Source organism: Thamnophis elegans, chromosome 8, assembly GCF_009769535.1.
Source record: "Thamnophis elegans isolate rThaEle1 chromosome 8, rThaEle1.pri, whole genome shotgun sequence".
Lineage (NCBI taxonomy): Eukaryota > Metazoa > Chordata > Lepidosauria > Squamata > Colubridae > Thamnophis > Thamnophis elegans.
In genome coordinates this window covers 6,128,874-6,155,336 of record NC_045548.1, presented here as the reverse complement: position 1 = coordinate 6,155,336, position 26,463 = coordinate 6,128,874, and the positions used below count along the sequence as shown (strand labels likewise).

At 41.1% G+C, this 26,463-nt stretch overlaps 1 protein-coding gene across 5 annotated transcripts in view; it reads left to right on the top strand.

The window, feature by feature from the left end:
- RREB1 (ras responsive element binding protein 1) overlaps positions 1-26,463 on the top strand; it is a 193,389-nt gene that overhangs the window by 5,830 nt on the left and 161,096 nt on the right. For all 5 annotated transcript variants that reach the window (XM_032222644.1, XM_032222645.1, XM_032222642.1 and 2 more), the window contains exon 2: positions 2,539-2,581. The gene's annotated coding sequence lies outside the window, so the exon portion shown is untranslated. The remainder of the gene's footprint in view (positions 1-2,538; positions 2,582-26,463) is intronic.

Genomic DNA, 26,463 nt, shown 5'->3' with positions numbered 1-26,463 from the left:
TGGCTTGAAAAAAGTTGAATGCAAAAAGTTGATTCTAATCAAGCAGGAGGTGCTTTCATCCCTGCATTGTTACATCGCTTATTTTTTTGTCTTTTGAGGGTAGAGAATTCTTTGAAGTAAAACTTTCAGATGCAAAACCCCAAAAGTTCTCCTTGCATAGCTTGTGGCTTTGATAAAACTTGTTTTGGCCTGAGGCCGAAGGTGTGCTGGAAAATTCCCTCTTATTTTTTTTCCCCAGGAGTTTTTATGGGTTTTCATCACTTACTTGATAAGCTAACATTCCAGTATCCCCTTTCCATTATTGAAGTAATATATTGTTTGCCTAGATTGCGTTTTCCTCCCTTGTAGTGCAAAGTGATGTTTATACTGGTCACAGTTAGTGAAAACCAGGTATCATTGCTAGATCTATCTCTCAGGTTGTACTTATTATCCTTTGTGAAAGTAGGTGGTGCATAGAAGGTCATAGGATAAGTGTTGCTAAGCAGCTAAACAGATGCTAAAATTAACCCAACTGCATCTGTCATTGGTTTCGCTCCCTTGCTCCTTTTTGTCAATGAACTGCAATTGTCTAACATTTTAATTAATTGAATTGTGTAAACGATACATCTACTGGAAGAGCTAGCAAAACCACCCAACATGGCAATATTTTACGTTGGAAGGTCATTTTAGGAATCAGAATAATAACAGTTGAAAGGGACCTTGGAGATCTTCTCATCCAACCCCCCACTTCTGGGGTAGGAAACCTTACAGCATTTCGGTTGTCTAAATCTCTTCTTGAAAACTTTCCGTGCATTGGAAAATTCATTGGAGCATTGTTCCAGGAATGGAGCATTGGAAAATTCTAAATTATTGTAAATAAATGTACAAGAGAGTTTCTTCTACTTAGTGAGTGTGTGACCTCTCTTTGGTTCCTGAAATGTTTCATTTAGACAGCAATGTCAAGAGAAAGTACTATACTAAAAAAGAAACAGGGATACTTCCTTGCTTAAAAATTTGCAATGGTATATGACACACTTTAAACAATGCCTTTATAAAAGAAAAATCTTATAGAAACTTGGCATCATGAACCTAATATTAGAAGACTGCCTAGAGAATACCATTTTTGCACCAGGCTCTGTTGCCTCAAAGTGGGACCAGAATCCTAGGTGGGTGGGGCAATATACTGATTCTGTCTTAACCTTTTATCCCCCCCCCCAAAAAAAATCCACCCCCAGCAGACGCCTGGAGAGGAAAAATTCCACTCTTGATCTTGCAGAAGATTTCTGAAGGGCTTTGTATGGGCCTGCTAGGGAAGGTTACCCACTCCAAACTCCAGGAGATAGTTACGACAGAAGTCTTTGGTGAAGCTGTCTCTCAAGGATTTGTGAGATCATTGCCCTAGTTACTACGGTAGTAGCTTCAATGCACACCGCAACTCAGCCTGCTTCCCTCCAAGAATAATTTTGGAATACTGGCGATCCCTTATCAGAAAAGTCTAAATATGTCTTTGAATGGGAAGTTGGTGTTTTCCAAATGTTTTTTTTTTAAACAAAACAACAAATCTTATGAAATTCTTGGTTTTTTTTTGGGGGGGGGTTCTGTGCTGTAGACACCTTGACCCATGTGAGTTTTGAAGCACAGGTAGAATATAATTTTTCTCCCTCAACCAGATGTAGGATGGGTGGAGAAAGTGATGTAGGGCAGTATAGTACCGTGTTTCCCCCAAAAAACAAGACAGGGTCTTATTTTCTTTTGACCCCCAAAACAAGCGCTTGGCCTTATTCTTATTCTTGGGGAGGTCTTGCTATTTTTGAGGAGGTTATCCTCGGCCTGTGGTCAGCGGATCCACTGATCCAGAGAGGGCCAGAAGTTCTGTCTCTGTTTCTGGTACATTCTTAGCAATAGCAATAGCAATTAGACTTATATACCGCTTCATAGGGCTTTCAGCCCTCTCTAAGCGGTTTACAGAGTCAGCATATTGCCCCCAACAACAACAATCCGGGTCCTCATTTTACCCACCTCGGAAGGATGGAAGGCTGAGTCAACCTTGAGCCGGTGAGATTTGAACAGCCGAACTGCAGAACTGCAGTCAGCTGAAGTAGCCTGCAGTGCTGCACTCTAACCACTGCGCCACCTCGGCTCAGCCCTAGCATTGCTGGGCCTGCCGCTGTTTTTGCGGCTGCCACTAAGAGAAGGGATGCGTTAGCTAGGGTTTGCGGCCTCCACAAGGCCATTCCGCGTGGATGGCAGGTGTATGCACATTTTAGGGGAGGGCTTATTTTCAGGGGAGGGTTTATTTTAGTGCATGCTCTCGAAAGCCCGATTGGGCTTATTATCCGGGGAGGTCTTATTTTTGGGTGGCATTTTGGGGGTCTTCCCTTTTTTGCATATGATTTAAGTCTGTCCTTTTTTGCATTGCTTGATCTCCAGCATTCAAACTAAAGAAAAATAAGTTGCTTTTCTTAATTATTTTACTTTTGCGCAGTTGGTTAATGTAATTTTTTTTACATTGCACCCGATTATTATAACTTGATTATTTTTTCTCTTTCTCTTTTACAGATATGAAGTGCTTTTCCGAAGAGCAGTTTGAAGCTTAGAAAGGGTAGGAATCGCTTTTAAGTTTCTATTCATCTTCTCTTAAAGATCTTTCTAAACATGAGTATATAAGGGAGAAAGCATAAAGAAGGATTGGGAAAAAAAAAATTCTCCCCTCAACCCTCGCTCAAGAACGGCAAAAGTGAGAATTTGTAAGAAAATCTTATGGGGGGCTGGTAATACTGAATGAACAGATGATTATGCTACATGGTTCCACCACAAAACCGCGGTAGACTAAAGCGTGCTCGACGAAAGCGCGTATGTGACGTCATCACAGCGCGACGAAAACATCGCGCTGTGAGCGGTAAATTTAAAATTAAAGCGAAAACCTTACCCTAACTCCCCCAAACCTAACCCTAAACCTAACCCTTAACCTAACCCTAAACCTAACGCTAAACCTAACGCTAACCCTTAACCTAACCCTAAACCTAACCCTAATGGTTAACGTAACCCTAACCCTAACCCTAACCCTTAACCTAACCCTAACCTTAACTCTAACCCTTACCTTTAGGTGAATCGGCTTGCTTTAATTTTATTTTAATTTTAATTTAATTTATTTTTAATTTTTTTTGTCGCTCTGCTGATGACGTCAGGTACGCGCTGTAATCGGGCGCGCTTTAGTGGACCGCGGTTTTGACGGGTCACGATGCTACATGACAAAGTCTCTTATGTGTTTTTAAAAATAACTTCATTCTTATTGACGTTAACATTATATGTATTGATATTTATTAATATTATAGTCGGTTGGCCATTGTGAGAAGAAACTATTAGACTAGATAGTCCAGGAATCCAATCCAGCAAGGAACTGCTTATATCTTTTAAAGAGAGCATTATATGGCTCTTTAATTGCCTACAGAATTTCATAGGAAGTTGTGGGGTTTCTAGCCTTGATGGGAACGATAAAAACAGTGAAAACTAGATTTGAAACAGTGGAAGACATAGCAAAGTAATTGACAATTTCATATGATAAAAGGTAGATGAAAACATAATAAGAGACCAGATTTATGTAATGTTTAAACTCCTATTTTTACTTTTAAATATGGTTTAACTTGAATAAAGAAGTGGGGGAAATGTTTTTTTTTTGTTCCTGTGCTGGTAGCATTTATGTGCAGTGGGTGTAGCTGAAAAATTGCCATTGTTGCACATGAATCTAAAATGCCCATTAAAAAAAAATCTCTTTGCCTAAAATACCTGCTACTTTTACCTTCGCCGCTCTAGCTATTGCCAGCAATAATATATGGAGTGTTTGTGAATTTCTTGCAAAATTGCAAGAACTTGTCAAATGTTTTGCTGGATTGGAAAATGTTATTTGGGAGTAGGCATGAGAGGAGTGATAAGAGCTAAATCGTTTATTTTTACTGAATGTCGTTAAGGATATTTGGAATTTGCCCTCTTGCTGTTACCTGGGTATGGAGATACTGTATTAGAAGGTGCTGCTACATAGGAAAAAGTTAGATGTGTGAAAGATGAAATTTCCTTTGGAAAAGCACTTCGTATCTGTCATTCATTCACTTCATTCCTGAAATTTGTTCAGGAAATCAGCTTATCTGAACTGAAGATGATGGACACAAGTGTAGTATTTGGGGCAGCTTTAGGGGGTCAATCTATGTACAGGTAGTCCTTGACTTACAACATTTAGCAACCGTTCAAAGTTACAACATCAGTGGAAAAAATGGCTTACGACCATTGAAGCATCTTCATTGTCATGTGATCAAAATTTGAATGGTTGGCCATTGACTCATATTTATGACGGTTGCAGTGTCCTGGGGTCATGTGAACCATCTTTTATGACCTTCTGACCAGCAAAGTGAATGGGGAAGCCAGATTTCCCTAACAACCGCGTTACTAACTTAAGAACTGCAGGGATTCACTTAACAACTGTGTGAAGAAAGGTTGTAAAATGGGGCAAAACTCACTTAAGAAATGTCTCACTTAGCAACAGAAAAGTTGGGCTCAATTTTGACCGTACGTCGAGGACTATTTGTAGTTTTACAGAGAACATCCAAGTGTGTTAAAGTTTCACTTTGGAATGAAGGCCATTAAAAATCAGCAATCCGTCCTCAAGAGTTATTAGAGTAACTGAACATGGTTGCAAAAACCATCCCTGTTTCACCTCCTTGTTGGTATCAAAAGGACATCACTTTGAAGGTAGCAATTCTTAAGACGGCAATAGCTTAACTGAAGCATCCTTGCCTTTGTTCTTTATGAATCTTCTTGAGGCTGTTCTGCGCTCTACATGGGGCTGCCCTTGAAGAGTGTTCGAAGACTCCAGCTGGTCCAGAATGCAGCCGTGCGAGCGATCGTGGGTGCATCCAGGTACACCCACGTTACACCTATCCTCCGCGAGCTGCACTGGTTACCCATTAGTCTCCGGATCCGCTTCAAGCCGCTGGTCGTTACCTATAAAGCCCCCCATGGCATCGGACCTGGGTACCTGAGAGACCGCCTCCTGCCGATCACCTCCCATAGACCGATTTCGATCACACAGGTTAGGTCTCCTCCGGATTCCATCTGCCAGCCAATGTCGGCTGGCGACTCCCCGGGGGAGGGCCTTCTCTGTTGCAGCGCCAGCCCTCTGGAACGATCTCCCCGTGGAGATCCGGACCCTTACTACCCTCCCGGCCTTCCGCAAAGCTGTTAAGTCCTGGCTGCTCCAGCAGGCCGGGGGGGGGGGCTCTCGTAATATTCAGCCCCCCCGAGATTGTGACTGTTGTATATTTTAATGTTGTTGTGTATTATTCCCCTCCCTTGTTTTATTGTAAGCTGCCCGGAGTTCTTCGGGAGTGGGCAGCATACAAATCAATAAAACTATAACTATAACTGATCAAAGTTATGAAACTTTAAGCTCTCCTGGAATATTACTGAGTTTTGCTAGAGATTTGAGTCCCGAGCATTATTGCTTGGCTGCACTGTGCATGCGTACACACACATATATACACGAGGTAGGGTATTGTGCAGTTTGGATTTAGTGCAGTGGAAAATGATTTGAGCGCAAGCTAACTGAGAAAGGTCGGCCTTGCTAGTTGAATCACGCAGATCCATGTCTCCTGGCGAGGGCAATGATTCTGGAATTACACCCAATCTCTCTCTCCCTGTAGCTGAAGAACCAGCGGATTTTGTTCCCTCCAGCGGGGATGGAAGTCATTCTAGTGCATCTGGTTCTAACTATCTCTCCAGTTGTTTTTTTTTTCATGCAAACCTGCTTTGCAGTCAATAAAGGTAGTTCTCTGAATAGGAGCTGTGGACAAAAGAAGTAGGTGATGGGTGGGGATTGTTTATTCAATGTTATTCAAGTAAGTCATGTTGAGGGAATTGGAGGGCCTCTGAGATAGGGTAGCTGAATAGTTTTAAAAAGGATTCACCTCCAGACTCCCAAGGGGGGTAATACCAACACAACCCAAGGGTAGCAATTGAAACCCCACCAGACAAGCATTGTTAGGGTAAAGGATACCCAGAAGAGGATTATGGATAGCTTTGAAGCTGTCTTCTTTCCCTTTGCTTTAGGCCAGGGGGTCTGTATTGCATCTCCCAATGCAAATGGTTATTTGTATTAGGGTCAGATTTGTAGAATTTAAAAATATCACTTTTAATTCAGCATCAGATTTTGCTATGTCTCCTGTAAGTCTAGGTAAATCTAAGGAAGTCCTTTGAAAACATGTTCCTTTTCCCCCCCCATGCTTAGTCATCCACAAATTTAGACTTTTTGGCCAGCAAGCCACAATGATTTTCTCCAACTAGATCGCCTCCAGGTTAATTTTTTTACTCTTTCCAGTTAGCCTGGCAAATGATTTGGGGGTAATGAAATTATAGGCCAGGACATCTGCAGGTATCAGCTGTGGAATGTCACTTGTAACATCCTTAAAGTTATTTTTTAAAATAATTTTATTGATGTTTATAAGTACAAAGGCAAAATGACTAATACCAACTAAAAGAAAGTAAAGACAGAGAAGTATGGGAAGTGAAAAGGAAAATAAGAAACAATATATAAATTTGACTCCTCTCTCCCTCCCTCAAGTATAAAAGTATTTCAATGCCTTCACTAATATTTCAATTTTTTTAAAAAAACCTCCTCTTCTTCCAGTATCTCATCGTTTATCAAAATGTAAAAATTCATCATTCAATAATAATTAGGAAAAGTCTGCTAAGAGTTATCAGAAATGGTAACATAACGTCCTTAAAAGTTATTTTCAAGATTGTAAAACTTTACCTTTTTAGTTTAGACATTTTTGTTTCTCCAGCGGATTTTTATATTAAAGGCCCCATTCTGAGAAATGGTCCTTTATTGGGACCAATCTGAATAAATATCCATATGGGAGATAACCTCATTATTAGCTTTTGCTTAGCTAGGATATTTAGCCTTTTAAAAGGCTATTTCATAAGAAGTCATATGAAACTAATATTCATATGACTACTAATTTCTTCCTTTGTGTATTATTTCAAGAGTAACTTTTATTAGAAGTTCTCCTTTCCTTAGAGAACATCTTTATGCATACACGGAAGTGGATTGTCCTTGTTAGTGTGAAAAGTTTGACTGAATTCCCATATTAACAATGAAGTTGCTTGATTTTGGCTTAGCAGGAATATAATTAATATAGATCACTAAGATCACTTCTTTTCACTTTGCTAATGTTTGGCTCTTGCAAGGATGGTTTTTTTTACATGTGGTCAAGAAACTTTTAATTATATTCCTGCTATTAATTATTAGGGTGATCCTAAAGCATTGAGGTTTAAAATCATTGCTTATGACAGCTGTCTCCTTCACAAATCATGGTTAGTAAAATTTGTGTTTGGTGCTATATAGAAAGTAGCCCATTATATTCCTCAATTCTAATTAGTAAACGAATTCTATAAATGGAGTGAGAACAACATTCATTCATTCATTCATTTATTGAATTTCTAGGCCGCCCAATCCCGAAGGACTCCGGGAGGCTTACAGAAATGAAAATATTAAAAAAGAATTTAAAAATGATAGGACACAACAGGGGGGCTGGACCTCAGTCAAGAGGTCAACAGCCCCAGGCCTGCTGGAAAAGCCAGGTTTTAATAGCTTTGTGGAAGGCCATGAGAGTGGGGATGGCCCGGATCTCTGGGGGTAGCTCATTCCATAGGGCCGGAGCGGCAACAGAGAAGGCCCTACTCCTAGGCGTCGCCAGCCTGCATTGTCCCGCTGAAGGCACCCGGAGAAGGCCCATCCTGTGCGATCTTATCGGTCTAAGGGAGGTATATGGCAGAAGACGGTCTCGCAGGTATCCGGCTAAAATAATATTCGTTCAGATTTAAGTTTCAGCAGAGATTTGGAAGCTGGGTGCTAATTCTTAATGTTGTCTAGCTCAAAAATGCATCAGGGATTTCCACAGGAAGCAGGTCATAAAAGTCAAAATGGCAGGCATGACCCTGTAATTGGAGCCTTGCCTCTTTTTATGTGACTTTCCCAGGTGTTGCTTGCGTGGGATATTATACATTGAAAGAAAGGGTGGGGTTATTTGATCTCACAGTTGCAGCTGCCATCTTGATTTTTGGCATCTTTCCCCTTGAGTACATTCCTGGATGCTTCATTAGAGAGGCATCATCCCTGCTCCTCTGAATCGACAGCTATCCAGTTGGCTTGACAGCTGCATTTGCACACAGCAGTTTTGTTATTCCTCCCCTCCTGATGACTTACTCTACGGGATTTTCAACTGCAGTTGCCAAGATTTGAACCTTGGTGCTTCTGCTATCAGAGCAATGGATCTTTTCGATGGCTTAGTTCTCTTGCAGCCTCCTTTATTCACTTCGCAGGCTATTTGAAGGCTCCCTTCCTTTCCTCCTCTTAGCAATAGCAATAGCAGTTAGACTTATATACCACTTCATAGGGCTTTCAGCCCTCTCTAAGCGGTTTACAGAGTCAGCATATTGCCCCCAACAATCCGGGTCCTCATTTTACCCACCTCAGAAGGATGGAAGGCTGAGTCAACCTTGAGCCGGTGAGATTTGAACAGCCAAACTGCAGAGCTGCAGTCAGCTGAAGTAGCCTGCAGTGCTGCACTCTAACCACTGCACCACCTCGGCTCTTAGATTTGGGCACTGAGGTGAAGGATAATGATGTTTTTCTCCCAGGAGAACACAAAGCATAAAACATTGGTGAGCTGAGATACAACCAATAACAGTAAACCTTCAGTAGTATGGTATTGTATTTATAGGTAGTCCTTGACTTACAAGCTTTTGTCTAAGGTTTAAGCAACACGGCACTTAAAAGTGACTTATGACTGTTTTTCACACTTATGACTGTTGCAGAACCTGCATGGCCCCATCCTCAAAATTTGGATGCTTGCCACCTGACTCATATTTACGACGGTTGCAGCGTCCCGGGGTTATGTGATCACTTTTTTGTGACCTTCGGACAAGCACAGTCAATGGGGAAGCGACAATTCACTTAAGAACCGTGTTACTAACTTGGTTTGGTTTGGTTTATGCCGCCTTTCTCCCAAGGACTCAGGGGGGGCATACAATATTAAAAAATTAACAACTACAGCGATTTCTTTAATTACTGTGGCTAGAAAGGTGATAAAATGGGAAAAAGCTCACTTAACCACTCTCACTTAGCAACAGAACTTTTGAGCTCAGTTGAGGTTGTAAGTCAAGGACTGCCTATACATCAGACAAAGGAGTAAATATAATATAAAGCCATTCCGCGAGACGATGAAGATGGCAAAAAAATTAAAATAAGGGTCCTTTTGTTTTTTTGCGGACATAAAATGCCAACTTGCAAAAATTGAAAAGGTGGAGGTAAGTTCATCTTGCATGTGCAAATTGATGATTGTGTTCCTAATTCCTAATTGTCAAAAAAGATGATTAAGCGGCGTAAATGCTTCATTGCCTCAGACAGCTTCAGTAGCTTGTCTGTTACTTGGGGAAAAATTTGCCTTCCTTTTGCAAACCTCTTATAATAATTAATAAGAAAGGGAATGGATAATGCCAAGGAAGGCCTATACTAATCGGTCCGTGATTCTGAATTTTGCATTTTTTATATTTAACCAAATGTCTAAGTACGGTCATACTTGGATATGCTCCGCTCCCTGGCTTATCTAGCTGTTTTTTTTTTTAAACCTCTTTTAATAAATGCTTTTCTGCAGCTTTGTTGCTGAAGCTGAAAAAAACAAAACTGGCATGATATCCTAAGAATGGACTGGCTCCCTTACTTGTGCTGTGGCATTGGAAGATGAACTAATTCAGCCAAGAGCTATTTCCTGAGTCCTTTACTATTATTTTAATGAATTTAAGTTCAAGGCTGCAAAAACGAGCTGTTAGAATGGTAGCTTCCTAGGGAATTAATAGGTAAATTGGTATTGGATATTAGAGATGTATTTGTCCTCTCCACAAAGACGATTTGCAAGTTAATGAATGATGCTGAGTTTCCTCTTACAGTGTATGGGAAAGAGTTTAGAGGATTTGAAGCACATGACTTCCATGTGCCCATGTTCTGTTCTTTTTATGTTTTGCATCAGTAGGCACAGGCTGTATATCTTGGGATGTTTCACATTGTGCATGATTTAATGAGGTTCCCAAAAATTGCATGACATTTATGAAATTGGCAGTTAGTTGCTTGCTGGGAATATGCGAGGCGCTTCTGTTTCCATCCCAAATCCAGATCATGGCTGGACTTGTTTTTGCTTGTCAAAAGTCAGGCAGGGATATGAGCTTATATACATCCCTTCTTTGGTGGTTACAACCTGTGTAGACACATTGTGGTATTGGTCTGTTCTGGAAGAATTAGTGATGTAACCTCATGTTATAATACTTTTGTTAGCACTGGACAAGCCCCGCAGCCTTGTTTAAGAATTAAAAAAAGAAATCATGGAGCAAGACGAATTATTCTCCTCTGGTTACCATTTGAAAATGATTCCATTTGCAGGGCAAGAATGTATTGTCTGGGTTTGAGAAACCTACTCCGAAAAGCAATACAGTAGCATCCTATTTTTTTTTTTTTTTTTAGGACAAATTACATATTGCAGGTTATTTCGAGACTCTTGTATTAAGCTTACGTTCACACTGCGTTAAACCATAAATATTCTTTGCTTAGCACAACACACCTGCTTAGCTTGCTGTGGGTTATTCAGTAGACGATGGTAAAATCGTGAGTGAATCTCAGGGGTGGGTTTCAACCGGTTCGCGGCGGTCCCTGCGAACCGGTTGATCGGCGAACCTGGAAGTAAGTAACTTCCGGGAACGGCGAAGGGCCCACCCGCTCGCCCGTGCTCCTTACCCGGTTTTGACAAGTTCTGCGCTTCCACGCATGCGCAGGACGCATACAGCGCCTGCGCGATCCTCCAGGAGCAGCTGGAGCATCGCACAGATGCTAGTACGCATGTGTGCGCCGCGCACGTGCACGCACGTGTGAGGACGCCGCGAGAAACCCACCCCTGGTGAATCTGGTGCTTGAAGTCACATTCAGGTTGTCCTTGACTTACAACAGTTATTTAGCGACCATTCAAAGTTATAACGTCACAGGACAAAATGACTTACGACCATTTTTCACCGTTGAGACCTTTGAGGCATCCCCCATGATCAAAATTCAGATGCTGGACTCCTATGACTAATATTTATGATGGTTGCTTACAGTGGTGGGATTCAAATAATTTAACAACCGGTCCTCTGCCCTAATAACCAGCTGGGTAGGCGTGGCTCGGTGGTCATGTGACTGGATGGGTGGGGCCAACTCAATGTCAATCACGTCGATGGGCGCTTCGCCTTAGCTGTTACAATGTAGTAAGGGTTAACCAGAGAGGCAGTTTCTGTAAGCAGGGCAATAAAGATGAGGCTAAACAAAAGGAGATTTCTTCCAACAACCGGTTCTCCGAACTGCTTAGAAAGTTACCAACCGGTTCTCCCGAATAGGTGCGAACCGGCTGAATCCCACCACTGGTTGCTTGTACCCCAAGTTCACGTGATCACCTTTTGCAACCTTCCCACAAGCAAAGTCAATGGGAAAGCCAGATTCATTTAACAAATGGGTTACTGGTTTATCAACTGCAGGGATTCACTTAACACCTGTGGCAAAGAAAGATCGTGAAATGGACCAAAGCTCACTTAACAAGTGCCTCACTTAACAACAGAAATTTTGGGCTCAGTTGAGGACTTACCTGTATCACATTGGTCAACAGGAACCTCTCGGCAGATGGCAATGAAGAAGAAGTTTCCATTTAGGCAGAACGTTGTGAGAACCACTACACCAAACTTGGATCTTCGGTTGCTTCAGTTTTTGTATTTTGTAAGAGGTGTCGTGGTGGTTGGAGGAAGCTCTCATCCCTAATTTTAGAACTGTAGTTCCATATGATCTATTGGTTCCAGATGACTCACCGAAATTTAATACTCTTGTCTATTAACTTCATGATTATGGTGGTTGCTTCACATCATCCATGGAACATTTTGTAATTGATTGCAGTGGGACTTTATAGAGTATTCCTGCACAGAGATGAATGAAGGCATTATAGCGGTGCTTGGTTATTTACTTCCTTCAATAATTGTGCTTTATTTCCCTTGAAAACCACTGAGAATTGGGTATTTCCAAATAAAAGGTAATCCTCTAGAAAGGCAAAAAGCAAGGGGGAATTTTGTTTATGTGGTTCCTCCTATGTGTGCCCACTCTTCTAAATAGCTACTAAAGGCATCACAGGCATTCTTTCCATTTGCTCAGTCTAGACTACAAGTTCCATAATCCCTGATTATGGGCCAAACTTGTTGGGATGTGCCAAGCTGAGAAAAAAAAAAGAATTGTCACAAAGGGGTTATAATTAAAACTGCTCTGTGCCGCTTGGCATTTAAGTATTCCATGTCACTTCACAAGGGGATGGCTGTCTCCTTGAATAAGATTGCTCTCTGTGTATCCTCTCTAAACCAGTCTTTTTCAAAGCGTGGACCCCCCTTCAAGATTCGGTCGGGAATCTACAAAAATCAAAATTATTTGTCAGCCCATGTTGAAAAAGAATCTATAATACTAAAGTCTCCTCAAACACTTATGAGAAGCACAGCGGCAGCTGATGTGTCAAATTTAATTTTCAATGTGGTAAATGTCAATGAATATAACTCATAAACAAAGCTCTTTGCGTGGGGTCTTCCATAATTTTTAAAAGTGAAACAGGGTCCTGAGAGAATTTTTATTTGATTTTACACTGCTCTAAACCGTTTGCTTTCCTGGGAAATGTTTTTATTTTGCAAACAGCAACAGTGGTTATTGCGTGACCCGACAAATGCGCGCCCGACAAATGCGCGCCGACAAAACCGCGATGTCAGAAGCGCGCCCACAACAGCGCGCCGACAAAACCGCACCCACAAAAGCGCGATTAGGGTTAGGGTTAGGGTTATAACGTTTTCGCATACCACTATGTTGTTTGTTGATGGCGCGGTTTTGTCGGTGCGCATTTGTGGGCGCGGTTTTGTGGGCACGCTTTTGACATCGTGGTTTTGTCGGCGCGGTTTTGTCGGCGCGGTTTTGTCGGCGCGGTTTTGTCAGCGCGCATTTGTCGGTGAACCGGTTATTGTACGACTTGTGCTTACAGTTTTGTTCTAAGTCTTTCCCAAGTCATATAGATGTGTTGTATTTATAACACTATAATTTCTAGCCAACACAGCCGTACACTACTACACTTGGCTGGGAAGAATGATACTTTTACTCCAGTGTTTTCGATCAGTCTGCTATGTGCAACAAGATAACAGGAAGTATAAAACTGAAGTGAAAAGATGGAAGAACTCTTGACTAAGAGAACATTTCTGATGGCATTTTTTGCAACCTTTAATTCACTGGACTTTTAAAAAAACTGTATAATTCTGTAAATGCGGTTCAGCAATAAGAATACTTTTTCTTCTTGCTTTGAGGTTGTCAGCAGATGCTTTTCCCTAGGGGAAAAAAAACTTGTACCAAATTGTTTAATTTGGGGTGGGGGGGAAGAACACCAAATAACACATGTCTGATTGTTATATTAATTCCTAGCATGTAAGCATGGCTGTAGCAAAAAGTTAACTCTGAATCTGCTCAAGCATGTACTTCGAGTCTTCCGCCCTTATGTATGATTAAACCTAGGAAACTACAGACAGGAGTTTTTATAGTTTTAGAAGCTTGGTCTCCTGCTGTATGAAGCTTGATGGCGTAATTGTGATTTACCGTTGGCGGGAATCATGTTTTAAGTTGTAGCAAAAACAGACCATGTTATGGTTTAGTGTAATGTGTGAGCTAGATGAGGGGTGTCAAACTCGCGGCTCCACAAACCAGATGTGTCATGTGCTGGCCACACGCCCACCCCTGCTTTAGCGAAGGGGGAAAAGTTGTGATACATCACATGATGACACTGTGGTGCCATGGTTTGACACCCCTGAACTATTGGCAGTTTAACACTTTGATAGCTGAGTAATTTTTCTCTGTCTCACTACTTTATGCTTTAATATCTTTTAAGATGTGATGCTAATCTCCTTTCTCTTTTTAATTGCTTGGTTTGCAGTTTTATTGATCCACTATTTTTTTAGTTCTGGCTTACCAAATAAACTACAAACCCCTGGATTTCTTTCCTGTAGAGGAAAGAAGTGTTACATAGTGTTACTGCAGTAGATGGCTGCGATTCACCAAGCGTGGCTGATTTCAAGAAAGCTAAACAAAATTAGGTTCACCGACAAAAGGGCGAACGACAAAACCGTGCCCGACTAAACCGTGTCGCTGACGTCATCAACAGGGCGACAACAGCGCAGAGACAGAAGCGCCCTGTAAAAGTAACCCTAAACCTAAACTTAACCCCTAACCCTAAACCTAACCCTAAGCCTAACCCTAACCCTTAACCTAACCCTTAACCTAACCCTAAACCTAACCCTTAACCTAAACCTAACCCTAACCCTAAACCTAACCCTAAACCTAACCCTTAACCTAACCCTAAACCTAACCCTAACCCTAACCCTAAACCTAAACCTAAACCTAACCCTTAACCTAACCCTAAAGCTAACCCTAAAGCTAACCCTTACCTTAAGTTAAATCGGCTTTCTTTCGACGCGCTATTGTAAAGCGGCCTTCTTTCTCCGCGCTGGCTTTTGTCGCCGCGTTGATGACGTCAGCGACGCGGTTTAGTCGGGCGCGGTTTTGACGTTCGCCCTTTTGTCGGGTCACGCAAAATTAGATCTAGAAAAAAATGGTGTGTGCGTGTGTGAAAGAGCAAGATGGTTGACTAGATTGGGAAGTTGAAAAAAAAAATCCAAAAAAGAAAGAAAGAAAAGAAAAGGACACAGATGTACCCATGTAATTGCCCCAAACCAAGCTTGATTTCCAAGGATTTTTTTGGTCACTGTTGCAAACTAGTCTTTAGTTATATGAGAAAAAGGTTCTTACATACTCAGATGTGCCCTCCAGTTTAGTATGCGTTTGATTTCAGCACACGCATTAAAGTAGGGCATCCAGTATAAAGATTGTGGGCAGGTGTGGAAATTGTTAAGCAATCCATGTTGTAGACATTTGATGGCCTGCCACACCCTGAGTATACCTTTCAGATTTGCTTAAGTATGTTGACCGCTGATCTGAAAATTCTGCTGTAGAACCAAAAGGAATGAAATATTTATACTACTGTGTAGTTTTTGAATTCTCTATGCCGTTGTGTGTTGATTATTTATCGCAGGTATATGGGCTATGCTGGTCACCTGCTTTACGCCTTATATTTTGTTTGCTAATGGAAAGTGTACTCATCCGTCCCTTCTGCTCCATGGAGTTCTGTATGGACAATTGATGCTGCAGCTGGATCCAGCAATACTGTATGTTATCAATTGCATTTCTGAAACAAAAAAAGAGAACATTCCAAAGTGGAAAGAATACTGCTGCATAAAGGATGCCAAAGCTTAAGATTTTTGGCAATTTGGTTCTGAGTAGCTGTCATTGCTATATCACATCTGTTGTTGTAGTGAGATCCTAACAGTTTGGATTCGGTTCAGTCTGCTTTCTGACTAGATTTTGATGATAGAAAAGACTTTGAACACAAGAGTGGAAGACTTAGAAAAGTGGAAGGTTTAGTATCATCTCTTAACATATCCTTCTTGGTCAAACGATGCCACAGTATATTATAATTTTTTCAGTAGTACCCCAAATGCAGTATTTAGAAGCGGAGGCTAGAGACTATTGTTCAGTTGAATTGTCTCAAAGATCCATCCTGTTCTTTTGTTACCACAAATATCAAGGGTTTAAAATATATGAGTAGCCCTCATCTGTACTTCACATTTGCCTCCCCCCCCTCCAAAATTGGGCTAATTTTATGTATTTAGGAATTTGAATTGTTTTTATAAAAGGAAAAACGGATGCTTTAAGTTTTGCAGAAGTATAGAATTCCAGTGTCATCCTTTAAGCCGAACTTAATTTGGATCCTTTGTTCATCTATTTTGGGCGTATGACCCCGAGCACACTATGTAAATCCAGGTATGGTCTTTGAGCTGATGAACATTGCATATTCCTGATCTGCATGAAAGTTAACGTGAGCAAGTTCTTCGTCCATTTCTTTCCAATTAGAATTCCTAAGTAGAATCCTAGCATTCTTCAACAGATTTTTAGAGGCTATTCTAGGTCAGATGAGTATTTACAAGCTGAAGTTTAATCCAGGCAAGACTTACTCTCTCTGAGTCAGGAAATCTACTAGTTCGGGTAGAAATGCTGAGTGAGAGTGAAGTTTCTCTGAAGTATCAGGAATGCAGATTCTTGGGAATGTAGTTGCAACCCCTATAAGCCTTGTTGAAGACTTCAGTTGATGTCCACCAGTGTAGCATCAACCGCTGAGAAATGGTTTGAGTTATTTTGTTGACATAACTGCTGCCTGTACCAAAATGATTGCAATCCAAGGAGATTTCTTTTCTGAGTGGGTTCTCTGTACATCGTATGTTTCAAAGAACTTTCTTATCTGAAATTTCTTCCACAAAGCTTCCAAATTGCTCTTAAACAAGTCTGAGTTTAACAAAATCCAAAAATGCATGAGGCCAGCTGATGATAACTCAGATTTTTAGAGTCTTGCCAAATTATCATGAAATCAAAATGCACGCAGCCCTCGGCTTTACAACAGTTCATTTAGTGAGCATTCAAAGTTACAACGGCACTGGAAATAGTGACTTGTGACTGTTTCTCACAGTTACAACCTTTGAAGTATCCCCATGATCAGGTGATCCAAATTCAGATGCTTGGCAACTGGTTCATCCTTACGACGTTTGCAGCATTAGGGAGTCATTTTGCGACCTTCTGACAAGCAAAAGTCGTCGGAGAAGTCAGATTCGCTTAACAACCCCGTTATCCAATTTAACAGCTACGGTGATTCACTTAACAAATGTGGCAAGAAAAGTCCTGAAATGGGACAAATCCACTTTAAGAAATCTTTCACTTAACAACATAAATTTGGGGCTCAATTGTGGTTGTAAATAGAGGACTACCCATATAAGAATTTTGGCTAGCTGTGTGGTATGGTTCTGTGGCCATTACAATGCTGAATCCTTAATCTGACTTAATTCGGATGGAAAGACTTGACCATCTTCTGCCCATTTCTTTTTTTTACTCTTATAGCAATAGCAATAGCAGTTAGACTTTTATACCGCTTCATAGGGCTTTCAGCCCTCTCTAAGCGGTTTACAGAGTCAGCATATTGCCCCCAACAACAATCCGGGTCCTCATTTCACCCACCTCGGAAGGATGGAAGGCTGAGTCAGCCCTGAGCCGGTGAGATTTGAACAGCCGAACTGCAGTCAGCTGAAGTAGCCTGCAGTGCTGCATTTAACCACTGCGCCACCTCGGCTCTATTATTTCAGTGAAGCCTTTTGCATTTGATGACTACTGATTTCTTATCAGAATGACTTGCTCTCCCACTGCAATATGTCATTATTACAATTAAGATCCAACGTATTAAGGTTGGATCTCTCGGCCAGCATCGTGATCTAGAAAGTGATGTAGGTTGTAATGCTATTTTGAACCTGCATGTGGAGTTTGAATTACAGAATTTATTAAGCGATATCTTAAGCATAATTAATTAGCACTGGGATGGAGTTGGCTGCTAAATATATGGATGATGATGATGTTATCTGTTCAGTCATGCTCTTGATGATTAGCAATAGCAATAGCAGTTGGACTTATATACTGCTTCATAGGGCTTTCAGCCCTCTCTAAGCGGTTTACAGAGTCAGCATATCGCCCCCACAATCTGGGTCCTCATTTTACCCACCTCGGAAGGATGGAAGGCTGAGTCAACCCTGAGCCGGTGAGATTTGAACCGCCAAACTGCAGATAACAGTCAGCTGAAGTGGCCTGCCGTACTGCACCCTAACCACTGCGCCACCTCAGCTCCTATTCTATTGGCCAGGTCTCTCCACACTTTTTGATCTTCCACTAATTATCTAATATATGATCATAAATCAAATCCATTGGGAGATACGTACAATATGGCAAGGTGACTATGAATCAATTGCTTTGAACTGGATTTCGCTTTAAACATTTCTCATGTTTAACAGTAGTCCCAACGATTTACCCTCACATTCATTTATTGTTCCGCAGTTAGTTATAAACATTTTGGAAATATCTTAACTGCTACTGTATATAATTTATTCACTGTAGCAGAGGTGGGTTCCTACCAGTTCGCACCTATTCGGTAGAACCGGTTCGTCAAATCTACCGAACCGGTTAGAAGAGGTTCCACCAGTGGACCCGGAAAGCAGGCCACACCTACAGAAGAGGTTCCAAAAACTTTTGAAACCCACCACTGCACTGTTGGAATTATGTTTCTATCATAATTGGAAATTTTACTCGAGATCATTTAGCTCTTAAAAACATTGCGTCTGAACTCTTGGATACAATGGCGACTTTTGCTTATTTTTTCCAGAAACAGTGCACAAACGTTATATGGTGTGCGGTTATCAGTAGTTCTATGATACTTTTCAAATGCTGTTATTTCTAAGGGTGACCTCTACACCAAGCAGAGCTAGAAAGAAGAGTGTTGTACATATATCCACTCATGAAACTAGTTTACGTATAAATTTTCATTAACTGATTATGTGCCATTGAGTCATCTTCATTTCCTTTTTTTCCCCAATATATTTTTATTATTTTTACATTTAATGCAGTACCGCGAAGTCGAAGTGACCATACATTCACATTATATACAGCTAGTCACAACCATTAACAATTAGCCTACTTAATACATTGTCTATCCTTCTGTCCAATCACAATATATACAGTTTGTTCCAGTCTTGTCACCTTGTCTTATACCAGTCATAAAATCTATTCCAGACTTCAAAATATTCTGATTCCCCTTTATTTTTAAGTTCAAGAGGGAGCCTATCTGCTTCCGCGCAGGCCAACACTTTTCTGATTATATCTAGCTCTGATGGTGTATTTTCTTTTTTCCAATATTGTGCATAAGTTATGCGCGCCGCAGTTAGTACATGAATAATTAAATAAAGTGTATCTTTCTTAAACCCCTCCGGTATTTACCTAGGAGAAACATTTCGGGTTTAAACAAGATTTGGTCTCCCACCATTTGTTCTAACCATGATTGAATCATTTTCCAATAATTTTTTGCCTCATTGCACGTCCACCACATATGATAAAAAGTGCCCGGTGTTTTTTTACACTTCCAACAATTTGGGTCCTGATTTTTAAACATTTTGGAGAGCTGTGCTGGAGGGAGATGCCATCTGTAGAACATTTTATAAAGGTCATCTTCATTTCCTAGTGACCACATAGTTTGTTCATGAATATTTTTTCCTATATAACAATTAAATCAATATATTCTTTTATAAAGATTGCATTGAGTTGGAAAAACCAATTAATATTCCACTGCCATCTGTAATTAATTCACTGTTCAATTTCTTCAGAATAAATGTGGATTTATTATTGATTATAATCCTAACATAGTGGGAAACTTACTAACTTTTGGGGTCTGATTTTTCTTCTTGAGCCGAGGTGGCGCAGTGGTTAGGGTGCAGTACTGCAGGCCACTTCAGCTGACTGTTATCTGCAGTTCAGCGGTTCTAATCTCACTGGCTCAAGGTCGACTCAGCCTTCCATCCTTCCGAGGTGGGTGAAATAAGGATCCAGACTGTGGGGGCGATATGCTGACTCTGTAAACCGCTTAGAGAGGGCTGAAAGCCCTATGAAGCGGTATATAAGTCTAATTGCTATTGCTATTGCTATTCAGTAATTTCCATCCTTCAATTGCTGTTTATTGACTTCTAATTTGTGATTAACTACATCCAGGCTACCTCTGTCTACAAACCACCATCTTGAATATGTATTTATTGGCTTATGTATTTATAAAGGTACGGAAAGTAACTTTCTGTGAGAGTTGCCCATCTCTTTTGGCCCATGTTCTTTCTTTGCACAACCCTTTCCTCCCCAATTGTGTTGGTGTTTTGGTTCAGTGTCAGATACTTTCCTTGAGAAAACAAGCACATCCGTTATTCACCTTGATTCGTAATGGCAGATAAGTTTGAGCCTAGATTGCTGTTTTTGCAGCTGGGAAGAATGCTAATGTCTCAAGTTATTGTTAAAGCAAGATAGAGAATGAAAGATGAAATGTGTGTATATTTTAAAATAATGGAGGATTAAGTGTGGTAGTCACCTTCTAATAGCTCTTTGTTGTCAATATATACTGTTTGAATTTGTAATGCAGACATTTGTTTGCCCAAGAGCAAATAGCATAATTCTTGGTACAGTCACTGTAAAAAATGTTGATAGAGTCTATTTGTCATTGGCTGCCCTTAAGAAAACACAATGTTGTTATGGTAAGGAGCCGAGGTGGCAGAGTGGTTAAATGCAGCACTGCAGGCTACTTCAGCTGACTGCAGTTCGGCTGTTCAAATCTCACCGGCTCAAGGTTGACTCATCCTTCCATCCTTCCGAGGTGGGTAAAATGAGGACCCGGATTGTTGTTGGGGGCAATATGCTGACTCTGTAAACCGCTTAGAGAGGGCTGAAAGCCCTATGAAGCGGTATATAAGTCTAACTCCTATTGTTATTGCTATGGTAAGATGTTTGCCAACAAATTGTTACATTTTTGGAAGTTTCAAACAACACAATCCTTTTGAAAGTTTTGTGGTCTGTCTTCTGAGAGTATTTTTTTTTTTTTAGTTGTGCTCAATTTTAAAACTATTCTTATTAAGATATTGCTTATTAAATAAGACTGAGTCTTGCAAATGAGCAAAGTAATTGTGGGCTTTTTAGCCAGTCCCTGGTTTGTTATGTCCATTTCTGCTGCCAAGAGCTAAGAAAAAAAGAGTGTAAAAATCAGGTGGAAACTGAAATTTGGGATTCAACTCTAACCAGTGTTTCAGTTCATGGTTTGTTGCAAAAGAAAGAAAGAAAGAAAGAAAGAAAGAAAGAAAGAAACAAAGAAAGAAAGAAGAAAGAGGGAGGGAGGGAGGGAGGGAGGGAAGAAAGAAAGGGGAAGGGAAGGGAGGGGAGAGGAGAGGAGAGGAAAGGAAAGGAAAGAAGGAAAGGAAAGAAGGAAAGGAAAGGAAAGGAAAGAAGGAAAGGAAGCTTCTTCCAAGAGATGAGTTTTCACATCCTGTTAAACCAGAAACAGACAAGCTATATTTTGGCTTAGTAATACATGTAAACACTTGTCTTTGTAAACTTATCATGTATAGTGGTAACTTGGTACACAGCTGCTTTGAAATTCATTGATTTGGGTACTGAACACATTTTGACGTGAAAAATTTCTCCCAGTCCTCATAGTTTGTTTGGTACTCTATGCACAAGCTAAAACTTGTCATTGTTGACTGCCTTGTGACTCACCGCATTATTCTTTATGGGAAAAATTTGTTCGGTACTCATCGTTTTTGATACTCATCCCATCTCCCGGAACCAATTAATGATGAGTACCGAGGTACCACTGCGTACAATAAATAATAAACTACATGTATTTCATTTCATATTTGAGTATTGAATTTTGAATCCAAATGGGCAACTGTACATTTCCAAATTGTGCACTACAGTAACGTTGAAGCAAAGTGATTGTACAAGAAGCATAGGCACGCAGACTATATATATGTGATGGATTGGGTAATTTTACCCTATATTCTGACAGCCTGCTTCATTTGGAATGAGAACAACTTCCACTAGGTAATATGCCCATTCTCTTCTCACCCTGAATATGCCCTCCAAATGTCTGAACTTAAACTCCTAGAATGTTCGGTAGAGTAATTTATTGAAAAAGATGGTGACTGCCCAATTTGAAGCAGACAATTCTAAGTGGTTAAAAGTACAAAAAAAACCACAAATAAACTCAACAACAAACAGAAAAAAGCAGGAGGTTAAGAAAATAGGCACCCAATGCACAATATAACCAATCTCCAAGCTCCAGCCAAACTGTCCTCTTTTGGAAGGATACTGTGATCCAGGGATGGACTATATGTATCCTCTCTCAGACCAATTAGATCTCACAGGTTAGGTCTCCTCCGGATTCCATCTGCCAGCCAATGTTGGCTGGCGACTCCCCGGGGGAGAGCCTTCTCTGTTGCAGCTCCGGCCCTCTGGAACGAGCTCCCTGTTGAGATCTGGACCCTTACTACCCTCCCGGCCTTCCGCAAAGCCACCAAGTCCTGGCTGTTCCAGCAGGCTGGGGGGGCTGAGAAGCATCTACCTCCACGGAAATTGTGAATGTTGGTTTTGTTTTTAATATGTTGTCTTTGTCTCGTTTCCCCCTTTCCTTTGTCTTTTGTGAGCCGCCCGGAGTCCTCCGGGAGTGGGCGGCATACAAGACAAATTAATAATAATAATAATAATAATAATAATAATAATAATAATAATAATAATAATCAAAGAAGCTGATGAAACTGTTGATCACATACTCAGCTGCTGTAAAAAAATCGCGCAGACTGATTATAAATTGCGGCACAATTCAGTAGCACAAATGATCCATTGGAATTTGTGCAAAAATTATAATATCAAAACAGCAACAAACTGGTGGGAACATCAGCCTGAAAAAGTCACCGAAAATCAGATGGTCAAGATCTTGTGGGATTTCCGTATACAAACCGACAAAATACTGGCGCATAATACACCAGACATCACACTGGTTGAGAAAAATAAGGTCACAATCATAGACATCGCAATACCAGGTGATAGCAGGGTCGCCGAGAAGGAACATGAAAAAATCGCAAGATACCAGGACTTAAAAATCGAAATTCAACGACTATGGCACAAACCAGCAGTGATAATTCCAGTGGTAATTGGCACACTGGGTGCTATTCCAAAAGCACTGGAATTACATTTAAAACAGTTAAAAATTGACAAAATCACCATCAGTCAAATGCAAAAAGCCGCACTGCTTGGATCTGCACGCATATTACGAAAATACGTTACGACGTCCTAGGCCCCTGGGTGGGGCCCGACTAGTAACCAATGCCAAATCCGGCGAAACAACTGGCCGCTGTGATACAATTGTATAATAATAATAATAATATATTTGGGCATCCTGTTATACCACTTGGTTTACTTCCTCCTGCAAAATGACATTTGTACAGCTTGGATATCTTTGTTCCTGTGGGTTTAACATACTATGCCTTTTCTTACCTTGGATATGTGTGGGCTTAAACTTAAAACATCAATACAGTAATTTGTTGAAAAATATGTACAGGTACTCCTTGACTTACAGCAATTCATTTAGTGGGCGTTTTGAGCTGGAAAGAACATATGCAGGAATACATCCCAGTTAGAAGATCCAAGGTAGAGTATGTACCAGTGGTGGGATTCAAATAATTTAACAACCGGTTCTCTGCCCTAATGGCTAGCTGGGTAGGCAGGGCTCAGTGGCCACATGACTGGGTGGGTGTGGCCAACTCAACGTCACTCCCATCGATGGGCGCTTCGCCTTAGCTCTTACAACGTAATCAGGGTGAACCGGAGACGCAGTTTCTGTAAGCAGGTCAACAAAGATGAGGCTAGAAACAAGACTAGAATGTTTCCTTCCTGCCTTCCTTACAGGATTAGCCCTGTAAAAGTGGAAAAAAACAAAAGGAGATTTCTTCCAACAACCGGTTCTCCGAACTGCCTGGAAAGTTACCAACCGGTTCTCCCGAATGGATGCGAACCGGCTGAATCCCACCACTGAAGGGCACTGAAAAAAAAGACTTCCGTTTTTCACACTTAGGGCTGTTGCAGCATCCCCATGGTGATCACCTGATCAAATTTGGATGCTTGGCAACTGGTTGACATCACAGTTGCAGTGTCCCAGGGTCACGTGACACCCCCCCACACACACTTTGCCACCTTCTGCCAAGCAAAGTCAATGGAGAAGCCAGATTCACTTAGCACCCATGTTATTAATTTAGCAACTGCAGTCATTCACTTAACAATTGTAAAATGGAGCAAAACTCACTTGACAAATTTCTCACTTACCAACATAAATTCTGGGCTCAATTGTGGTCATACGTTGAGGACTACCTATATTCGGCTTCCCTTTTCTGTGATATATTTTCCCTGCCTTTCTCGGCTCTACAAGAGCCGAGGTGGCGCAGTGGTTAGGGTGCAGTACTGCAGGCCACTTCAGCTGACTGTTATTTGCAGTTCAGCGGTTCTAATCTCACCGGCTCAAGGTTGACTCAGCCTCCCATCCTTCCGAGGTGGGTGAAATGAGGACCCAGACTGTGGGGGCGATATGCTGACTCTATAAACCGCTTAGAGAGGGCTGAAAGCCCTATGAAGCGGTATATAAGTCTAACTACTATTGCTATTGCTATTGCTATAAAGTTAATTACAGCTGTTAAATGCATCCACTTAACAGCCGAGGTGGTGCAGTACTGCAGGCCACTTCAACTGACTGTTATCTGCAGTTCAGCAGTTCTAATCTCACCGGCTTAAGGTTGACTCAAGCCTTCCATCCTTTCGAGGTGGGTGAAATGAGGACCCAGACTGTGGGGGCGATATGCTGACTCTGTAAACCGCTTAGAGGGGGCTGAAAGCCCTATGAAGCGGTATATAAGTCTAACTGCTATTGCTAACTGCTATTGCTAGTTTCCTGGGCTTCTGAGAAGGTTTCAGCATTACCAGGTAGACCATACAGGAAACATGGCCAGATAAGCTAATTCTGCTGTACTATAAAACTACATTAACAAAATCTTGCAAGCCTGAAACTGCAAGTCTCCTGCTGTTGCCCCCGTTAATTGGGGAGCCTCTTTATCTAATGGGCTATACTTCCTCTTATCTGACTGTTCCTTAGGCAGCATCTCTTCCCTTGTCTCCCAAGGTCATTTCCCCATACCATTACAGAAAATGGCACACCCATTTTTGCCAGTGATCTGAACACTTCACTTGAAACAATCTTGAGAAATGCCAATTGAAGAGGGGAAAAAAAGAAACTTCAATTTTGGTTTTCTTGATTAGAAAGATTTGTTGTTATAGAAATGACTAGTTATATATCAAAATGTAAAAGCAAAAAGTTATGGTTGGACTGTATTTATCTTGTACTGTGCTAGGAAGATTTGGAAGTCAATGCCCCCTTTTAGCAATAGCAATAGCAGTTAGACTTATACACCGCTTCATAGGGCTTTCAGCCCTCTCTAAGCGGTTTACAGAGTCAGCATATTGCCCCCAACAACAATCCGGGTCCTCATTTCACCCACCTCGGAAAGATGGAAGGCTGAGTCAACCCTGAGCCGGTGAGATTTGAACAGCCAAACTGCAGAACTGCAGTCAGCTGAAGTAGCCTGCAGTGCTGCATTTAACCACTGCGCCCCCTCGGCTCTTTTCTTTCTTTCTCTCTTCCTCCTTGTATTTCACACACCTTTTCCCATTCCCTTAATTTCCTATTTTCTTCTTTTGTATTTTATACAATAAAAAAAGAGAGACCACGAGCATTGCAAGTTGGTATGGACCAGTATGCTTTCTCCTATGAATGTGTACTGTTGATTGATAGCATACTCCAAACTGGATTGAATTTAATGCAATAAACTTATTATAATATATAATTTTTATTTTGATAATTTACATTGTGTTAAGCATCGATTCCCCTGTGTGCTGCTTGGAGAATCCAAGCATGGGTTCAACTTCTGTTTGTCTGCCCGGTGATTGAGTTACTTTGAAGTCTTTGGCCACGCCTGCTGGGCGTGACTGCCTCCAGTTTCTCAACTCAGTCAAGCCCATAAGCTGTGACTTTTGCTCTCTCCTCAGTCACTGAGCAGAGAAAGAGAAATAGTTATCATCTGTTTGCCTTTTCTAGTTAGTTCATTAGGCTAATTGTTGGGAAGGCGTGTAGCCGTTTTGCGGCTGATTGATCACCTCTTCCAAAGACACTAACCGCCTTCAATTTGAAGGCCCGTCTCAGCCGCCGTGCGGCTGTTTGAGCACTCCGCGATCTTGTCGTTGCTCCTTTGAAGACACAACGAGGAGTTGCAGATGCAATAAATTTATTATAATGTATGATTTTATTTGATAAATTTACATTGTGTTAAGCATCATTTTTGGCATTTATTTTTAGCTGAAATTTAATAGTTTTTAATCTTTTAACGTGATTATATACCATAAGAGTATGTGTGTGTGTCTGTGTGTGTGTCTGTGGAACAACTTGTCTCCAGAAGTTGTGTGTGTTCCAACATTGGTGATTTTTAAAGAAGAGATTGGACAACCATTTGACTATAATTTAGCAACCGGTTCTCTGCCCTAATGACCAGCTAGGTAGGCGTGGCTTGGTGGTCATGTCACTGGGTGGGTGTGGCCAACTCAATGTCACTCATGTTGATGGGCGCTTCACCTTAGCTGTTACAATGTAATAAGGGTTAACCAGAGAGGCAGTTTCTGTAAGCAGGGCAATAAAGATGAGGCTAGAAACACCACCAGAATGTTCCCTTCCTGCCTTCCTTACAGGATTAGCCCTGTAAAATGGGAAAAAGCACAAAATGAGATATCTTCCAACAACCGGTTCTCCC